The sequence below is a fragment of the Symphalangus syndactylus genome, chromosome 1 (genome assembly GCF_028878055.3).
Source record: "Symphalangus syndactylus isolate Jambi chromosome 1, NHGRI_mSymSyn1-v2.1_pri, whole genome shotgun sequence".
Lineage (NCBI taxonomy): Eukaryota > Metazoa > Chordata > Mammalia > Primates > Hylobatidae > Symphalangus > Symphalangus syndactylus.
In genome coordinates, this window is record NC_072423.2 from 30,638,195 (window position 1) to 30,657,652 (window position 19,458).

Genomic DNA, 19,458 nt, shown 5'->3' on the forward strand with positions numbered 1-19,458 from the left:
ATTTCAATTGTTATTTCCATCTTTAAATTGTTCCTACTCATCAATTAGACATACTAGCCCTTCCTTACTAAACTTTCTTTATGACAATTATTTTATGTTGCCTGCTCCTATAGCTGTTTGGGTACTTATTGCACCTGAATTTAAGCTCCTTGAGGGCAGGGAATCTCTTAATCATTTTTAGTATTTCCTACAGCACTCTGAATAGTCCCTTAAACATCATAGCTACTCCATGAATATATGGTGATTCAAATAAGATGGTTTAAGAGAAAAACAAAATTTTGTTTTCTTTTCAATAAAAGAGGAATATTTTGAAAAACATTATATATGAAATTTTAAAAAGGTAAATAGAAACTTCATTTTGGGGAAAAATATTAAGGAATGTACATCATTCACATTCTAGAATGAGCTGCTCACCCCTCAGAAATGGAAAGCATTACCATTATTCCCAAACCTAAAATTATAGAAATTTAAAATGGAAAGGAGTAATTAGGTTATATTGGTTTTTTGCCCTGTCAACTTGAGATCCTTATTTAATTCCATTATTCAGTGTTTCTGAAAGCAGAAGTCAATTTTAGTCCATTTTCAAGCCTTTCGACAAATGAGTTTTAAATGAGTCATGTGATTTTTCTTTAGGAGGCTGGTTTCATCAAGTAATAATGTATTCTAATGCATAAAATCTTCTCAACTCTTAAGAGATCACTAGTTGCACAATTGTAGTTGCCGTATTGATTCTATTTATTTTGAATAAGTTGGTCTGGTTTTTAACACCTATCCCCTTTCCTCCAAAACCTATAGAATATGAAATATTCAAAGGCTTTGAGATGCTTTCCTTTGGAGCGGTGAGTTTTATTTATTTCAGATGTCATTGAGAAAAATGTTGAACACTGGCTGCTTCGTGCCCATTGAAATTCCATGTCGGGGCAACTGCTAAGATTGGTGCTGGGTCATCAATCAGGAACTGAGTGCATCAGGAAACCTGGCAAGGTGACACATTTGTTCTGGTTTACTTGAGATTTTTCTCAGTTTTAGCACTGAACCTCCCATTTCCCAGAAGACCCCTCAGTACAGGGCAAATGTGATGGTTGGTGGTCCCACTGTTAAAAGTGGTACCTGGGGGAAGAGTATCTTTTTATCATGTTCTCTTTTATGCAACTCTAAATATTGTATTGTGCATGTAGTATATATTCAAAATTTTTGAATTAAAAATGTAAAATCATGATTGGGAGCTCTAACAACCAGCTGGGGTGGGGAGTGGGAAAGGACAGAAACATGTCAGATACTCCAAAAAATAAAACCTTGGTTGATTCCATGTTAGACCCCAGAGAACAATGCCTCTCTAGACCAGCAATGTGAACCTGGAGATTCCAGGCCCTTCCAAAACTATGGAGTTTTCACAAGAAGTCTGCAGATCCATATGTTCACCAAATAATATCTGCAGACAGAATAATATGACTCACACATGTATGTATCTTTGCTCTTCAGATATTCGTAGGAATTACTGTCATAAATAAACCAAAAATTCATTTACAATTTTAAAAAATTCAGTGCATGAGTTTTAGAACTACAGAGTTTCAGAGCCAGATAGGACCTTGGAGATTGACTCTTCCGGCCCCGTTCTTTTACAAATGTGGAAGCAGAGTTGCACAGCTAGTTAATGGAATGTGTGCTCCATGAACGAATCTACCTCATGGTGCTAAGCTAATTACAGTAGGGTTTACACAGCTCTTATAGAATTGTGATTAAGTCCAGTGGGGATATGTGATAACCAATTGACTATCTATCTTCAATGGCATTAAACAGTGGCTCTCCCCTCTCACACCCCCCCACCCCGCCACCTTGATAGCAGACAGTGACAGGGTGGAGTACAGTTGCAAGGAGACAGAGACCTGCATCACAGGCCTGAGTCTCCCACCACCTAGTCGAATGATCTTGGGCAAGTCATTTACTATCTGGAGCCTTCACCGTTATTGCCTAGAAAAAGAAAAGGACTAGTTAAGGTAACCTCTGGGACCCCTTTTTTGGTAACATTTTATGAGCCTGTGAACCACTAGGAGAACTTTCCTGGTCAAAGCTTATAGAAAACTGGCTCCTGGAGCTTTAGCGGAAACCAAGATCACACACTTAGTCAATGGCAGAGTTACAATTAGAATCTAATTCTCTGGACTCCCTGCCTTTTTATCTACTTTGGTCCCCCCACAGTACGTATAATTAAGCTTGCAATGACTGCCATCTGCCCCTAGGAAGTGTGGATCACAGATCAACACAACTATGGAAAGGAGAAAAGCAGAAGCCAGTTCTAAAGTTCAAGCTTGGTAACTTGAGATTTTCTATTTTGTGCCCTATGTACAACTAGTGACCATTACTGATATCATTATTATCATTAATATTATGTTAATGACTTATATTTGAGGAAAGCCTTAGAGTTCACAAATCACATTACGTATATGATCTTATTTACGCCCACAGCTATACTCTGAAATATTGCAAGAAATCATTTTTATCAGTAATTCATGAGCATGGTGACTGGTGCTCCAAGACTACACTCTCTAGTAAGTTAGCTATTAGCCATATGAGGCTATTTAAATTTAAATTACTAAGATTAAATAAAAGTTTGAATTCTGCTTCTCTATTACACTAGCTATATTTCAAGTACTCAGTAGCCACATGGGTGACATGGTTAACGTATTGCATAGCACAGATATAGAGCATTTCCATTACAGCAGAAAGCTCTGTTGGATAGCACTGCTCTAGGAGATTGTGACTTGCTCAAGTTTACGTAGCTAGTAAGTGGCAGAGCCAAGGTCTTGGGCCTCTGACCCCAGAGCTAGTGGCCTCATCCCAGAGCAGCTTTGCCTCACCATCTAGCCTACCTATAGGTCCCTTACCACTTAATTAGTAGTGTCCACTAAAGAAAGGTAAACCAATTTTCATATCACCCTTAGAGATGCACAAAAGGGTGGCACCTTTCTAATTTACAAAATGTACAAAAGGATCAGGTGATAGGGAAGACAAGCAAAGTCTGAAAATAAAGAGCTAAACCTCAAGCATGTTCACTAGCAACCTGAAAATTAAGTATTTGTTGCTCTGTGTCTATTAAACACCCAATAATTTTCAAATATTATCAGCGTCAAGCCTCTACTTTTCAAATATTATTAATGACCAATTCTGAATCTTGAATTAGCCACAAGACAAACGGCAGACTGGAATTCATACTAGTCAGAATTCTAGCCAGAGCTATTTCACTCACATTTAACATCCCAGTTTTTCTTTCAAAAAAAAAAAAAATATATATATAGGCAGGCATATTAGAGGAGAAATTGGAACATTATCATATTGTTTGCCTGTGCTGATTTTTACACAGGTGTCATAGAAAATAGAAATAGTCATCATTATCTAGTTCCACATCGAAGCTTCATTCAAAACAGAGAGAGCACACTGAAGTGCTCCCAAAAAGGCGACAAAGCCTAAGGAATTTTTTTTCAACCCACTTTGGAATAGATCAAAGGTATATATCCTAAAAAAGAAACAGCATGGTATCTGTAAAGTCTTGAAGCCACAATAGGTCTTGGTTAGAAACTTCACTGACTCTTTCCTAGTTTCTTGGCCTCTAGTAAATCCCTTAAACTTTCTGAGACTCAGTTTCCTCATCTAGAAAAAGAGATACAATATTTCCTACCTGACAAGTGTTACTTTCAGGACTGATGATAATGCCTGTATAGCACCCAGTTTTTCTGAGTCTGGTGTATTTTCATCCACTCAAGGAGAGGTTAATTATTAACACACTGAAGGTGAGGTGGGATACATGATGGCAAGTAGGTGACAATTCGTACTGGTAACCTAGAATTCTCTTTGGTGAAAATTTTCACTTATTAATAGCTTCACTTTCTTCAACTGAAAAAATGACACAATTGGCTAAACAGTGCCAAGTAAAATGTGATCTTCAGTAAGAGATATTATTATTAATTTCCCTTAAGGGAAAATACTAACACATCATGTAGTTTAGCCATTTTTCAGCTGAAAAATATCAGGCCAGGTGCAGTGGCTCATGCCTGTAATCCCAGCACTTTGGGAGGCCAAGGTGGGCAGATAACCTGAAGTCAGGAGTTCGAGACCAGCCTGGCCTACATGGTGAAACCCCATCTCTACTAAAAATACAAAAATTAGCCGAGCATGGTGGCGGGTGCCTGGAATCCCAGCTACTCAGGAGGCTGAGGCATGAAAATCGCTTGAAACCAAGAAGCAGAGGTTGCAGTGAGCTGAGATCACGCCACTGCACTCTAGCCTGGGCAACAAGAGCAAAACTCTGCCTAAAAAAAAAAAAAAAAAAGAAAAAAGAAAAAAAAAAATCAAGCTGTTAATAAGCAGAATTTTCATTTAAGATAATTATGTATTGCCACTCCAAATCGTCACTTAATTCCCATCTCACCTGCACTGTATTTATTTCCAATAAACCTCTCATTGAGTGTAGAACAATACATTGGATCCAGAAAAGTTTGTTTTCAGATCTCAATTACATTATGTGTATGTTTATAGATTTTACCCTGGGGAGAAAATACAAATACTCATCTTGTACCTATGTTTTATAAGAACAAGTTCTATGGTAACTTTTAAATTCATTATTAGCAAAGGTTATATTTAAGATTCTTGTGTCTACTGCTTAATCACACCCAAATTAGTCTCGATGGAATTAGCTGTAATTAAGGACATTGTGAAATATGGTGGGGCAAACAGAATTACGCTATATTACTTTATTAATAATATTCTTTAACTACACTGTAAATTGCTATTAGGCCTGCATATTACTGCCTGGATATGGAAATAGTCTTTTGCTATGCTAATCTAACACAATTTTCTTTTAAATGTAAACAAATTATACTCTATTAATATGCTGTTCTACTTGCATAGTTAATTATTGTAACAGTAAGGAATAAAATTGTTCTGCTTTCTCTGTTTCTGATGGAAAAAGGGCTACATAAATAGTTTAATAGGGAACTAATTATGCAAAAAATTTAGATGCCTAAAATGTGTTTGTAATTACATTAAAATGGTCTTCTGTTCAAATATTGGAAAGCCTGCTAATTGGAGGCTAGCTGAAAATTTAAATATTGTGAATCAATGATTTTAATACAGTACATGTTTAGTTGTGTTTCTGTTCATATTTGTCTTGAAAATGAAGAGAATATTTAACAGTGTTTAATAAGAGGGGGTCTGAGTTTCATACCAATGAAGTTAGTCTGCGGCAGACTGGAATTTTAAGCATGTATTTTACAGCATTATCTTTAATTTACTCAAGAGGTATGGACAAGTTTTGGCTCAGCAACAAGGAAAACAAAAGTATACTGCTTGCAGGATAAGTTGATGTGAAAGGAAAATCTGATGTGGACCAAATCAAAGAGTCCTGGAAAATGCCCCACGACAGGCAGACCAGAGTTGATATGGTTGTAAATTGTTAAATCGTTTTAGATAAATAAACACATGTAGCAGATCACCTGTCTATTCTCCAAAGATTTCCAAGTGCATCGCTTTATCTGGTCATAATTAAGGAATGTTAAAGATGCAGTGCCTTGTCCTAAATGATTCTTTGTGGCATCCAAGCTTTTATTTTGATGTGGAACCGAGGTTCTTAATCTGAGAAAAAATGCAATGCTAAAATAAGCCCACTCTTTTGGAGAGAATTTCAACAACCTGTCCTGAATTTTAAACTATTTTGGAAAAAAAGAAGGGCAAACTGTTCATTATAATTTTTACGACAATACAAATGAAAGCACTGCATATGTAACCAGGATTAATTGCACAGATAATTGGGAACCCAGAAATAACTTTACAATTTAAAATTCTTGCCTACTTAACAGAGCTGTTGTGAGGATCAAGAGATATGATGTACTTGAAAGCCCGCTGAACACTGGAAAGCTCAGACAGGAGGTAGCAGGATAATCACCATGGTTATTAATGAAAATGAAAAGATGAAATGTCATTTTTCATATAACATAATCCCTGCCATGGTTCTTTCCACTCAAACTTCTATAACTATCAGACCTCGATGGTACAAGCAGTGGTTGGGTTTGCACTCTGGACATAACAAACGAGGGTGTGAATCTTGGCTGTCCCTTTTAGGGCCTGATAGTCTGCAAAACAGTGCTCTGTGGGCCTGTTTTAAGATTTAGTACAGGGAACAGCCACAATCAGTCAACTGACTAATTTCTCCTTAACCACTGCCACATTCTTTGACCTAAAGGATATCTTTGGCCAATTTTTAAAGATAATAAAAGACCCCCAAATCCATTGCAAGCACTTTAAAGATACTGTGCATTGGACTGAGCCCAACAACTTAGCCTGGTCATGAACTTCTGCCCTCTTTTCACTCCCTACCTATCACCTACCTATGCAAGCCCTCTGCTCTACTCAGCACAGGGGAGTCCTTCTTTCCCAAAAATGCTATGCCCCTTCCCGCATCTGGGCTATTGAGTCTGCCATTTTCCCCACTTGAAATGCTTCCTCCTCTTCCCATAACTCTTCTTTCAGCCTAACTCAAATTCTCTTTCCTCCTCTAGGACCTTCATTGAACATTCCAACACATAGTTAGCAATTTCTCCCTTTCTTTTGAATTCACTAGCACATAATATCTGTACCTTTTTCTTGGCACTTGGTCTGTTATCTTACTTGTTATCCCACTTTCTTAGTATTGTATTTCTTTTCTTCTAACTGGATAATAGGCTCTTTCAGGAATTTTATACATCTTTGTGTTTCTAGCACATGCTATGACCTATACATAGTAGACTTTGTACAGATGCTTGCTCTTATGTGAGAGCAAAAGCACATGGTGATCAAAGAATGTGTGGAAATGGTCTCAAGTCAGGTCAGGCAGTTTACCCCAAATAATCAATTTAAATGGACAGGAGGGTTTGAGCCTACTGGCAGTTCTGTAATGCACATGACAGGCACCTCTGTTTGTCTGAGAAAGCGTCTTGGGTTATGGTAGAACCTGAATGGTTTGTATCAAATATTTTGATGAAGTGGTGCTTTGTCTAATTCTATCCTGTCATTACACAACAATTATCCACCTGTCTATATGCACAGAGAACATACTGTGTGTATACTCGAGTTAGACATAAGACACATATCTGAAAATTGTCAATCCTGTTTTTACTCTACTAAAATTATTTCTTATGTCTCTTTTCTTTTTTGTTTGTTTGTTTTTTGAGACAGGGTCTCACTCTGCTGCCCAGGCTGGAGTGCAGTGGCACAATCATAGCTCACTGCAGCCTCAAACTCCTAGGCTCAAGCAATCCTCCCACCTCAGCCTCCCAAGTAGCTGGGACAACAAGTGCACATCATAGTACCTGGCTAACTTTTAGTTTTAGTTTTTGTGGAGACAGGGTCTCACCAAGTTGCCCGGGCTAGTCTCAATCTCCCGGCCTCAAGCAATCCTCCTTCCTCGGCCTCCCAAAGCACTGAGATTATAGTCATGAACCACTGCACCCGGCCTCATGTCTCTTCGAACTAGAAATTTCAAAGGTGTATGATTGCTATTTACCATAACTTTTTATTTAGGGTATTTGTTATGTCTCAGGAAAGCTGGATGACTATCTCATTCTCTGATGATGGAGAAGAATACTCACAACCTGCTCCCCACCTCCCACTGGTATGTTAACCAAAAATATCTACCTTTTTAAAAATGCCACCAGACTTTTATACCAATGGAAAGTTGGAAAGTTGTGTATTGATTGATGCAGTCTTCAATTAATGCATTCTCTTTTTCCTTCCCACAATTATTAATGAGCAGTGAAATGCCAATATGGTGGAAACAGAAGGGAGAAGAAAGAACAGCGGAGACACTGATCATTCGAAACCAAAGAAGCAGCTCATGCATAATGGAGAGCTATCTGCATGCAAATTGCTAGGAGGAGTACTTCCTATTTTTCTAGGATATTGTATTTAGCCCTCTCTACTCTATTCAGAAGAGTTCTATTCCCCAGGCCAAGAAGGTAAAATGCGGATTGTACTTGGATAGTCTTGTGAATGAAAAATGGCTAAATTCTTTTTATTAAGTGGAATAATCAAACTGGCAGAGTAATTTCCCCAAATTTAAATTCCCATTACAGAGAAGAGACACATTCTTGCCCACTTATGGCCTCTGTTCTTTATCACGTGCTTTCTCCCTAGCTGCAGAAGCCTAGAAGAACTTTGTTCAACGGATTGTCACAGAGAGATCCGAAGGCTTGGCCAACAGAAAGTAGGGCACAGGGAGAAGCTAGCTCCCTAATTTCTTTTTCTTTTTTCAGTTGAGATATACATGATGCTTTCTTGATCTTTTGCTCTGTATCCACCAGTTGTATTATATGTGCATATAAAATGTCCATTTAAAATACCATATAGTTTGTGCCAGACTAGTCCATTTTCACTATCTTCTGATCTCTTACAGACAGAATATTAAAATCCAAGAAGGATTTAGCTCAGTGCACATGTTGCCACTGGTAACCCATGGTAATAAGGTAACCCTATATATTCACAAGTGCCATATGTTACATGCATAGATACATATGCAGACAGAATGACTGTTTTTAGAAAATTCATGCCTTCCAGTAAAAAAAAAAAAAAAAAAAAAAGTGTTCCCTGGAGTACATCACCAGTGCTTTGGGCTATTGATGCAATTTACTCTCCAACTTTCAGAGCTTTATTTCTGGTTTTACAGGAATTACAGGAAAACCAAGTTATAAAAGTTCTCAAGAAACAAAGAATGAGTATTTACTGAAAAGTCTCCGTGAAATGAAATCTATCAGTAGACTTCCAAATGTAAGCCACTTAAAGGTTTTCATTCAAGCCGGAAAGAGATTTTTTCTTAAAAAAAAAAAAGAAGTATATTTTTGTCTTCATTTTCTAACAAAATAATATCCCCTATTCTTGACTGTTAATATATTAATGTAACCAGTAAAATTTAAAAATTATATATATGTAAAATTTAAATTTTACATATATGGACATGTAAAATTTTTTGATTATGTATATTTGGATTCCTTAACAGATTGCAATTTTTCCATATCCTCCTCAGAAGTCAAAACCTCAGGACATAGGAGATATATTAACAGGTGAAGTGAACTCATATTTTTTTAGCCCAGCAAGACAAGACCAAACCTTAGCTGTGGCTCCACTTAGTCTAGTAGAGGAATGTGTAACAGTTTTTTAAAAGGGAAAACTACTTTCTCAAAAGACTTTATAGCTTCTTAACACCTTGATTTGATCCAGGATAGAAAAAGAACACATTTAAATTCTATAGAAAAATTTAATCTGGAAGAAAATAGGTATATTTGTTTAGGTTTCAAAGACATTAATAAATGCCTCCAGTAAGATTACAATCAAGCAACATGAATAAAGACCAAGTCAGAGCTTCTGAAGCGCCTCAGTAAGCTCTCTTATCTAGAATCACCATCTGTTGAACTGAATGTAGAAGGCTGCCTCAGTTTCCTCAATGGGGCTGTTACTAGGCAGGGTGTGAGAAAAAAGAAATTCTACTCTCAGGTACATTTATTTGCTTCCAATTCCAGACAGCATAGTACAAAGGAATAGTGGAATATGCTATGCTATCAATTTTATAAGTGACTTCTTTGGAACAAAGGTGCTTTCTTCTACATATTCTTGAATATTCCTAAGAATTTTTTTTTTTTTTTGAGACAGGGTCTCCCTCTGTCACCCAGGCTGGAGTGCAGTGGCGTGATCTCAGCTCACTGCAACCTCAACCTCTCAGGCTTAAGCAATCCTCCCACCTCAGCCTCCTGAGTAGATGGGACCACAGGTACGTGCCACCATGCCTGCCAGGCTTATTTTTTGTAAAGATCCAGTTTCACCATGTGGCCCAGGCTGGTCTCCAACTCCTGGGCTCCACCAATTTGCCTGCCTCAGCCTCCCCAATTGCTGGGATTACAGGTGAGAGCCACCTCTCCCAAATCCTAAGAATATTTTTATATTACTGTATACTTTGTGTTTTCTCTGATGGTATGTATTTCCTTGATAGCCAGAATAAAAAAAAAATGGTTTTAAGGAGGACAAAAGCAATGTCTGACAGTCCCTTCTTCCACCCTATATTACAAAAAAAAAAAAAGGTCTTTATTTTCAGACATGCCCATTGTGCGTGAAGTCTTCTTTTCCCCTTTCCTGGCCAAAGATGCCTCCCTCCACTGGGAATGCCAGGCCCCCATGCCCTGCTTGACCTCCTCTTCCATCAATACACAGTCCCCCCTTCTTCTCCAGAGGGCTATGCTCCTCTCTCTTCTTCGTCACTTTTATCTATGTTTACATTATGGTGGCCTCAAGGAATTGTATTACAGGTACCAGACCTAAAGTGTCATGAAAATCCAATACCCTCACCTGCCCACATTACACAGCAGCAGGAAAGGAGAAGTCTTGTTCCAGGCTGAAAGTTACCAAAAAGTCAGTTTATATTAGCTGTGATAATTCACAAAGCCTTGTGCATCCTAGTAATTTGGTTCTTTCTAATGCCTCCAATTCTCCTGTTACAATCGATAAAAATTGGATCCACAAGTCAGCATATCTTCTTTTTATCTCAAACTATAACAATGTCCCATAAATGTCCAGGAAGTAGATAAATTCTTAATAACATAGAGAAGCTACAAGAGAAAAGTAAAACAGATTACTCTCTTCTATATTTTGAGTTTTCTGTATGTCCGCACACAGTCATATATTCCTGGGTTCTTGTATCTAACCTCTTTTTAACACATCACTTGTTTTCAGTAGATGGATAAAGGAAAGACTCACAGACTCTTTTAGAGCAACCAAAGAATCTGTAGACTATTGTACTTTGAAAAAATAACCACTTCAACATTGTCCTTTACCCCTTCCTCCTTCAGAGTCTTCTCATTCTCTGTTGAGCCTTATAAGCTCTTCTGTTTCAAGACTGCTACTTTCAAAAATAAGTATGAGCTGCTCTGGGAAACAGAAGTTGTTTGTTGTTTGTCACTTCAGAGAAATGAAGGTGAACCCAGTGCACTGCGGGGAACCAGTTGTTGCATAAAGCATGAATTTGCTATAAATGCAGAGAGGTACAAATCTCAGAGACAAATACTGTAGATGGATTTAAGATAAAGTTGGTTTTATTGACTAGAAAAAAAACAGGAATTAATTATAACATGCTACTTAAAATATACTGCAGGTAAAAAAGGCAAAAATATAATAAATCAGCTATGGCAGTAATCTCTTTATATGATTTCTGTAACTTGATATTTCCCCTTATGGAAGTGAGGAATCAGCTCTAGGGTATTGAAAAAGAATGGAATTCATGCAAACATCTTCCTTAACTTTTTTTTAAAAACAAAATCTCAGGATAATCTAAGGGATTTGTTTTAATGTTTCTTTATTCAGGAAAATCTTATGGAAATTTGACAATTAGGGGGAGAAAAGCAGTAATAAGTAAACCATAGTGCCTGAATGGGAGATCAGGTGAGAGAAGAAATCGACTGAGTGAGGCCCAACTGTGGCCAACCCTGATTGTCAGTAAGAAGTATTTGTAAGAAGGCATCAATTAAAAACTTAAAAGTATGTATATTTGAGTGTTTTTTTTTTTTTTTTTACTTTTGGTTAAACTTCTTTGCCATATTGTTTATGTAATAGATTTTCCACGAATGTGAAAATGTACCACGTTGTTTACATTTTAACCAGAATACACTGAAAGTCCAGCAAAATGAGACTTTCTCTCTAAATGTAGCCTTTTCACATTTTACCAGTTCTTTCTTTGCCCTGCTCTCTAGACTCCATTTCTCCATGCCCCCTTTATAAGGCTAATTGCTATTTATCATTGTGTTCCACTTAGTGACACTCCCTAAGCAGGTCTTCCCTGTAACCCCACTCTAAGACAGGTACCCAAGCTATGTGCTCCCACATCACTCTGAAATTCCCCTGGCAACATTCATTCCAGTTCACATTACTTTTTAAGTGTCTTCCCCATTAGACCAACTTCCAAGGGCAAAAAATCATGTCTGTCTCATGAACTCTGCTGTCTCCTGAACATTCAGTAATATCACCTAGCACTCAAATGTTTATGTTAAAGCAAAATTTATCAGGCTACTTAAATTAGGCCCAACACATTTCTGATAATTCAGTAATTAAAAATAGAATGGAGAAAGGATTTTCAAATTACCAAAATATGTCAAGTAAACGGCTGTAACAAGTTTGAACTCTTTAATCATTCAACATCCTTGTATTTGCTATCACTATCAGCTACTTGCATTATCTCCCACAGTCTTGTCCTCTTCCTTTTCTTCCATTTGGAACTCTGAGTCTATGCCAGTAGCAGTCACTGTCCTCTTACTCCAAGACACCATCATCATGGAGTAAAACTGGATGGTCACAGTAACAGCAGATATAGTTCAGAAATAACTATATTTCTTCTTGATGGGGTCACATTCTCAGCTCTAGCTGCTGTCTGGCTAACCACAGACACATCCCACAGATACAGATTTTTAAAGTGAACAAAATAGAAGGTTATTTACTTGAAATGAAATCATGTTATTAATATTTATGTTACCTACATAGCCAACATCCAGGTACATTCTCGCTATGTTTCAGGAGTCACTACAGTGTCGTTTAACTCCTTGCTGCTCCTGGAAGCAAGAGTTTCCCTACGGACTCGTCTAGTGCTGCTGCCACTTTTGCCAGATTATGTCTCTCAAACTTTCAGATGTTATAGGAGAAAGTTGCTTAATTTCTGAGCATCAATTTTCAAGAATTTTTTTTGAAGAGTGAGAAAAAATTCCGGAAGCATGATTTCTGAAATGCCCCAGAGACAGCTGAGATAAGCCTGTCATCATTGAGCCTGAGTGATTCATCAATGATTCAAATGACCAATCAACCAAAAACAAAGAGGCAAAAGACTTTCATGATGTTCATTTGCTAGAATCAAGATCATCTAGAAAATAAATGGCTGATGTAGAAAATGTAGGATACAGTTTCACAATTAGCCTTTAGGGGGAATAAAACCTACAGAAGTAACTTCTACAAGAAATGATCACTGTTGATTTTATTTATCATGTGTTTTACTAGGTAATGGAAAAATACATCTATTTATGGATTACCTAGTAGGTTAAACACTACAACCGTTTTTTAAGTTACAAACTATTTTTTAAACTGAGAAACACTAAAAACATAAAACATAAAAAGGCAAGCCACAGTCTGGGAGAAAAAATATATATCTTTGATAAGGAATTTATGTCCAGAATACATAAATAATTCCCATAAATTGATGCTAAGAGGATAATCAGTAATAAAAATATAAAAAACAAATTTTTAAAGTGAACAACATACATGAATAGGCACTTCACCAAAGAAGACATCTAAATGGTCCATAAAGACATGAAAAGACACTCCAAAGCACTAGTAATCAGCAAATTAAACTAGCGAATTAAAACCACAATGAGATGCTACTACACACATAGTATAATGCCAAAAAGTAAAGAGTAAAAGCATGAAGTTCTGGTGTGCTTATCCTCGATGAGAGTATATAAAATGGTAGCACCACTTTGGAAAATTGCGTGGCATTTCCTAATGCAGTTAAACTATTACATATATTCCATCCTAGGTGTATATTGAGGATAAATAAATGCACATGTCAATAAAAGACTGCTGGAATAAGAGTGTTCTAAGCAGCTGTATTCATAATAGCCAAAAAGCAGAAATATCACAAATGTCTATCTGCAAGAGGGTACGTATCAGTGGATATCTATGTTGTTGAATGTATCAATAGCACATTCCCTTTTATTGCTGAGTGGTAATCTACTGTGTGAATACAAGAAAAGCTCCTCAACTTCCAAGTAGGTGCCAGAACCTGTATTAGTATCCTACAGCTACTACTACCACAATCTGTAACTTGCTTTTTCAATAAAATATGGTATTAACATCAATATTCTACATGACATAAAATTATTTGTGACATATTTGAAAGACATATATGACATATATGCCATTTTCAGTATTTGCATTATTATAATGAGTCAACAGACTTTGTTACATTTTACTAACTCAAATTCCAATGATCTCTGACCCAGGTAAGACACAGCAGAACTCACAAAGCTAAAAACAATGAATGAGGTTGATCCTTTAATGATAATTTTTAATAATGAATATCCTGTAAAAAATCTACAAATACTACAAACAAGAACCCTAAGGGCTTCCTTGACAATTAAGAACAGAGCTGCTTAAATGTCCCTACGGAGTCATGTCAGTTTGTATAACAGATGTCCGCATTCTACCAAGGACAATATTTATATTCAGAGTATATTGTAAATAAGACTACCATCCTCTTCAATATTCTCATTTAATTGTATTTACCTAGAAACTGATTAAAATAAATACTAAGAGAGCTTTAATTTATTTTTACTCTTCAGGTAGCAAGTGCGATGCAACTCAGTAAATCACACTAGATAGAGTGCATTTTCCCACCAGAAACAGCCAATGTGCGGTTCAGTTACTGAAACATGGCAGCTGGGGGGTTTTATGTAGGTTAATTTCAAATATACTTAACCCGTTTCCTTCACTATTTTCTGCATTTGTTATCTGTGCTGTTTCATTTGAATTTTTCATGAGTGCTAGGCTGTATTTTCTTTGTAAATTGGAAAAGAACTTGTCACATGAAATGAAATCTCAATATGAACAATGATCATAACCTGTACATCGTGAAAACTGCTTCAAGTGATCACTATAATATTTATTGATTAGGGTCGTTCTAACCTACAAAACAGACTAAGTAGCCATTCATAAAGGAACTGTTAGGATTTTACTCTTCAGCAGTTTGGAAAACAATCTATGGTATAAATATGAATTCCCAAATACTTATAAGCAAAGCCTTGTTGTATAGCTAGCCCTTGGCATCCAAAACTGAAATATTCAAAGTCTTTCATCAAGAAGAATCTCTGTTGAAATGACCCATTACCAGGATTATAGGCTGTGGGGCTGTTAAGTTAGCCCCTTATGCTAACCCTTAAATTAACCTTTTAAGTTAACTCCTTATCTGACGTTTACAGTTTAGTAAATTACATCAATTAAATAATGCCCTCTATTACGTTTTTAGATGGTAAATGTTCACCATGGGCATTACAGCTTTGATGGAGAAAACAGTACAGAGACGAAAAAGTCAAAGGGGAAGTTTTGAACACGGAGTGCCTCTAGGTGCCCAGGTTTTGTGGAAGCCTCTAAGCAGAAAGGGAAGCACTCAAGAGCTCAGTTCTGAAGGAGGAGCAGACACTGAGAGGGAAGTGAGGAATATACCAGAGATATGGTATCATCTTGGGAATATGTTCTAAGATGCAAAGACCAGAACAAACGACCCTGCACAGGGCACTAATTGCCTTTCACTTTTTTATGTACAGAAGATTTTTAAAAATAGAAATAAATACTTGGCCTTCTTGGAGAATAAAAAAGGTAAAAATATTTCTGGAGTTAATTGGACACTCTGGATAAAAAGCTTTAAAACTATGCATATATTTTGAGGCAGAAATACAAATGTTAGGCAGGATGCATTGGCTCACACCAGTAATTCCTGCAATTTGGGAGGCTGAGGTGGGCAGATCACCTGAGGTCAGGAATTTGAGAGGAGCCTGGCCAACATGGTGAAATCCCATCTCTACTAAAAATACAAAAAGTACGGATCACAATGTCAGGAGATCAAGACCATCCTGGCTAACACGGTGAAACCCCATCTCTACTAAAAATACAAAAAAAAAAAAAAAAAAAAAAAAAAAAAATGCCGGGCGTGGTGGCAGGCGCCTGTAGTCCCAGCTACTTGCGAGGCTGAGGCAGGAGAATGGCAATGGCGTGAACCCGGGAGGCGGAGCTTGCAGTGAGCCGAGATCATGCCGCAGCACTCCAGCCTGGGCGACAGAGCGAGACTCAGTCTCAAAAAAAAAAAAAAAAAATACAAAAATTAGCTGAGTGTGGTGGTGCATGCCTGTGATCCCAGCTATTTGGGAGGCTGAGGCAGGAGAATCACTTGAACCTGGAAGGCAGAGGTTGCAGTGAGCCAAGATCGTGCCACTGCACTCCAGACTGGGTAAAATAAAAATAAAAATAAAAATAAGCAAACAAAAAAGAAATATAAATGTTAGGATTTTTCTCCTGAGAAAATTATCAAGCAAATATGGCAAAGATTTATACCTGTGCAAAAAAAAAGTTGCAGTGTTATTTATATTAAAAAATTAAATCACCCAAATATTTATCATAGAGATTGATTGACTATATCATCAAATATCCATACAGTGAAATTCTTATATCCAGTAGAAAAATGAGTATATAGTGCTCTATTTATTGACTTAGAAAATACATGTATGATATTTTCAGTGAAAAAAAAGAATATTTACAAAGCAGTGTGTAGAGAGTGGTAAAAGATTTACATTAGTATAGAAAATAAAGGGCTTGAAAAATCTTCACCCGTGTGTGGTTATCAATGCAGTGGGATTATGACTAAGTTTATTTTACTTCTTGTATGCCTTTTATCCTTTGCTTCATAACAGGAGAAGCACATTGAAGACAACATTAATTGTTGGAACTAAAGGCAGAAGAATCAGGAGCATCTTAACTCCATGCCCTGAACATGATAGGTATTGAAGAACTATGGATTATTTTTTATAGATTGATTGATTGAAAATGTGTCACTACAGAAAAGCAAATGTGAAGCTTACAGAGGGAGAGTGGTGCAATTAAATGCTAAAGTTAAATCTACTTTTCTGGCAGCTGCAGAAAGATTCCTATTCTGCCTCCTATAATTGCTCTGAGGATATTTAAATTATTGCACTCTAAGTGGCTGCCCTCAATTTGCTTCAAAGATAATAACTTCACCTTACAGTTTATAAAGCACCTTGTTACATCCCTTTGGAGACCTACAGCAATCCTATATGAATCTAGGGATTATTCATTCTTTTTTTCAAATAACAAAACTGAAGCACAGAGGAAGGAGTTACACATTAAAAGCCATGGAACTTGTACACTAATTAAGGTAATGCTAGCAGCTATAACAAATAAATGCGAAAATCTCAGAACTTAATACAATAAATCTTACTTTTTGATTATCCTATGGCACCATATGGTGTTCCGGGTAGATGAAGAGTCATCCACAAGGTATTTCAGGGATCTAGGCTCCTTGGATCTGTGGCTCTACCTTCCTCTAGTCTTCAAATCTTCTGCATCCAACAAGCAGATGGAGAATGAGGAATTGGAAGAGGCATTCCTTTGTTTAAGCTCTTTGGTCCAGAACTGATACACATAACATCTGCTGACATCCTATGACTAGAACATCACCTGGCCCTCATCTGGATACAAGAGGATGGTACTGAGAAATAATTGCGGCCTGGGCAGATGCTTTTCAGTGCAATTCTATTCTAAAGAAGAGGCAGACTGAATGCTACACGCCAGTAAGCAGAATCTCCAGGACTCAAAAACAGACACATGACATTAAATCCAGTGCTCTTGCTGCTACAACACACTGCCTCTGTATTCAGAGTTGCCTCAGCCTAGATTGTAGTTTTGGAGAGAGTTAGAACCTGACCCTAACACTTCACAGTATTAAAAGGGAGACTGTCACCAGCAGGATGAACCCTCGAACTAAGCATGGGGAGAACCTGGCTTATGCCCTGGCTCTGCTCTACCTGACTGATTGAGTAAATCATGAAATCACTCTGCATCTCTTTTTTTCAAAGTCATTGATACAAACATATATTTCTCAACTCTTCCCAATTAAGCTACTAGATTCTTACATTATTTTTCCCTAAGATGCTCAGACATTCCTATAATGTTATACGAGTCCATGTTATAAGAGCCCCTTAACAGTAAGTGGTAGCTGGTTAAACCATATCAATACATAATTCTATACAAAGGTAAGAAACTGGAAACATTTATTTGGTCTTCATAGGCCTTGCTTGGATAACTGCTCAATTTCTATGAAGGTACTGAAAGTATTGGGAGGTGAAACTGGGCACTCCTGTAACTGTTTCTGCAGATCTCCTGTTGGGAACCGTAAAGCTTCATGACCTAAGGCTCCCACCAGTTACCATCTGAAAATGTCTTTTGTCTCTGTAATCTTGACAAGTGAATTCCAGTCACACCCATCCTAAGAAGAGTGTGCCTGGAAATACTGGTTTTCTTCTTCTCAAGTTGTCTGAATCCAGAAGTATATATTAATCTGGAAGTGGATGGAGGTGATGGAAAAGAGAGGATGTTGAGACAAGCACCCTTGGTGAAGTGGAGCAGCAACTTGCTCAGAAGCCTCATGAGTCTGTAACATCGTTTGAACTCCAAAGCTTTCTTCATCACTCATAAATCCATAATCATCACTCCACCTCGGAAGAATCTCACTCTGCTCTTCTCTATCTTCTACATGAAATGCATCAGGAAGAAAAATTAACATAAGGAACTTTCACAAGCTTTATAAAATCTTAACCCTTTTGTACACTTGTTTCTCATAATTTTAAGAACTAATATAAATAATTATTAAAACTGTGTCTCATTTTCCTTTTTCCTCTCCCAGAGGTAATCCCTAAGCTAAATCTGAATAAACTGAAAATCTGGTAAACATCAGCTTGATGTTGATTATTTCCATGCATAAACATTCATTAACAATATACAGCACTTTTTTTGCATGGTGGCAAACTTCATATAAATGGCATCATACTGTATGTATTATCCTACATTTGTTTTCTTTATTGCTTAAAATATTTTTAAATTTTAATGATTGAAAGCATAGTACTCTAACACATTCATTTTAAATGCTATAAAGCCATCTTTTCTATAAATACACCCAATTTTAAAACCCGTTCTCCCTATGGAGAAGTAATATATCAATAAATGATATAACATTGCATTAACATTATTATATATGTTTTCTTGTACAAAAGTATGAGAGTCCCTGTGATACACATATGTAGAAATGGGTCAGGGATAGCATTCTCTTCTACTTGACTAGATATTGACACATTTTTCTCAAAAGTGATTTTGACAGTTTCTAAAAATTCCTGTTACTTCACTTATTTGCCAAACTCCTTTTTACTAATCTGATCGGTTTTGAGTCAGGAGGCAGGACTCGACTCTGGATCAGATTGAGGACTAGCTGAAACAGGGAAGAGACACCTAAAGCACTTCTCCATAAGACACGACCACTAGAGCCATAACAATTTACCATTGCCATGGAGACACCTCAAAATTACCACCCTTTTCCATGGAGACAACCTGGAAATTATCATCCTTTTTCTAGAAATTTCTAAATAGCCTGCCCCTCAAAGTGAGAATAAATATGACTGCAGAACTGCCCCGAGCCGCTGCTCTCAACACATTGCCTATGGGGCAGCCCTGCCTTGCAGGAGCAGTCACGGCGCTGTAACACTGGTGCCTCAGTAAAGCTGTTTTCTTCTACCACCAGCTCACTCTTGAATTCTTTCCCCAGTGAAGCCAAAAACCAGCCCAGACTCA

The 19,458-nt window shown here is 37.2% G+C and overlaps 1 long non-coding RNA gene across 1 annotated transcript in view; it reads left to right on the forward strand.

Annotated features, from left to right (window-relative positions):
* The window catches only part of LOC129489551 (uncharacterized), a 32,744-nt gene extending 14,254 nt beyond the window's left edge, over nucleotides 1–18,490 (forward strand). The window contains exons 2-4 of the long non-coding RNA XR_008660032.2: nucleotides 7,552–7,642; nucleotides 7,784–7,985; nucleotides 16,512–18,490. This is a non-coding gene — a long non-coding RNA (uncharacterized lncRNA). The remainder of the gene's footprint in view (nucleotides 1–7,551; nucleotides 7,643–7,783; nucleotides 7,986–16,511) is intronic.
* The last annotated feature ends 968 nt before the right edge of the window (nucleotides 18,491–19,458 follow it).